Here is a 2,469-nt window from a genome sequence, read left to right on the forward strand (position 1 = left end):
GTACATTAAAAAATATCATCTATTAAAGTTATTTGACTGAATACTAGCAGAGAATAACATGTAAAACATCTATATTGGCCTATTCTGATGACAATTTATATCTGCTTATCTCCTAAAGCTTCTGAAATGGTAACATACTAGTATCTTACATATATATATATATATATATATCCTAAACTTTCTAGAAATGTATGCTTCACATGCTTCATGTGATATGATATTTTTATATTGTTTTCCTCTAATGTGTCCCATGTAATTGGTCACATAGTAAATATCTGACTCTTAGTTAGAACTCTTAGATGACCTTCCAAGATTCCTGGCCCCTGATGTACACATATCTTCTTCCACTTATTCAGTCAAAAACCATGTGTTGGTTTGAAGGGATTTTACAGATGTAATTAATGTCCCAAATCAATTGACTTTAAGATAGGGAAACCACCCTGGTGGGCTGGACCTGATCATATGAGTCTTTAATAACAGAGTTTTCTCTGCTGATCACAGAAGAGGAAGTCAGAGAGACACATTTTGACTGGTCTACAAGATGGCAAAAGCCAGCTGTGCATAAGGCCATGTAGCAGGGAATGGTGGGCAGCTTCTAGGAGCTAAGAGCAGCCCACAGCTGAAGGCCAGCAAGAAAGCAGGGTCCTCAGTCCTGCCACCACAAGGGGTTGAATTCTGTCAACAACCTGAATGAGCTTGGTTGGGAACCTGAGCCCCAGATATGAAGTGCAGGCTCAGGCAACACCTTGACTTCAGCTCAGTGAGACCCTAAGCAGAGAATCCTGTCATGTCGTGCCTGGACTTCTGACCTACAGAACTTACAAGTTCCCTTTGATCTGGCCACTCTTATGACCTCCTTTTTTTTTTTAATCAAGAAAGAAGATCTACCACCCTTGGCAGATATATTTTGAGCAACTTTATATGTAGTAATTGGGAAGAAAAGTCAAAGAACATGTTATGAAAGTGACAGCATGGTACAATGAAAAACATTAATAAAACATCAAGGCAGAAAGAAGAGTTACTAAACAACATTCTGATAGGGGTATGTTTCCCCTTGTCTTGGCCACTGATTACGAGAAGATTTTCTTAATTGAATTATTTAAATATAACAATACCTGGTTGAGTTCTTTAACTGTGATGTTTTTTGTTTTTTGTTTTTTTGGCTGTGTTGGGTCTTCGTTGCTGTGCACAGGCTTTCTCTAGTTGTGGTGAGCGGGGGCTACTCTTCGTTGTGGTGTACAGGCTTCTCATTGCAGTGGCTTCTCTTGTTGCAGAGCATGGGCTCTAGGCTGCACAGGCTTCAGTAGTTGTGGCACACGGGCTCAGTAGTTGTGGCTCGCAGGCTCTAGAGCACAGGCTCAGTAGTTTTGGTGCGTGGGCTTAGTTGCTCCTTGACATGTGGGATTTTCCTGGACCAGGGATGGAACCCGTGTCCCCCTGCATTGGCAGGTGGATTCCTAACCACTGCACCATCAGGGAAGTCCTACCTGTGATTGTTTTAAAGGAAAAAAAGATTTGTTAAGGATTTCTATTCTATACAGAATAATACTTATATTCCATTAAACAGTTAATATAAGTGTATATATATATATACTTTATTTAACAGTATATATATATATGAATAAAGCATATTGACTATAAAGGCTAGTCAATGGAGTCCTCATCAATAAAATACTGAAAGCTATCATTAAGGACAGGTAAAAAATAAATTTTGTTCTGGTCTCTAAATTTCTCTTTTTGTACCATTGGTCTTCCATTGTTTCACTTTCAGTTAACTTCCTATCTTGATCCTATCTTTCATTATACAGAAATACAAACTGCTCTGGTTTTATTAGAATAAGTACAATAGTTGAAGAAAGAGTGTTTGGGGTGTAACCGGAGCTGTTATTCAGTTATTTATGCTCTATTTAACAATATCTGTTCTGATCGGTTGCCATCCATGCATTACTAGTAGTTAAATATATTGACTGCAGTTACTTGGATATTAGTACCTTCAAATAAGCCTGGCCTAAAAAGGTAAGTTATGAAAATAATATGACATACATGAAAGTACTTTGAAAAAAGTTAAAAAATATCATGTAAAACAAGATATTACTATTATTGCATTTAAATGTATTATGTTGTCCCATAGTACCAGAAAACGTACTTACCTTTCACTTTGTGGAAGTCTAGGATTAAAACAGCCTTGCTTTAGAGATTCTGAAATGGAACTAAAATATCCCTGTCATGATATCAGAACAAAGTGGACATAAAGGCAAGAAGTATTGTTAGAGATAAAGAGGAAATTTTATAACAATAAAGGGGTTCATCCACTGGAAAAATACCATAATTCTAAATCTGTATGCACCTAAGAATATATATTTAAAATATATGCAGCAAAAATTGACAAATCTCAGAGGAGAAATATACAAAGCCACAAACATAATAGGATACTAATAAAACTCTCTCAAGAGTCAATAAAAAGAGAAG

The sequence above is a fragment of the Grampus griseus genome, assembly GCF_964374135.1.
Source record: "Grampus griseus genome assembly, chromosome: 3".
Taxonomy (NCBI): domain Eukaryota; kingdom Metazoa; phylum Chordata; class Mammalia; order Artiodactyla; family Delphinidae; genus Grampus; species Grampus griseus.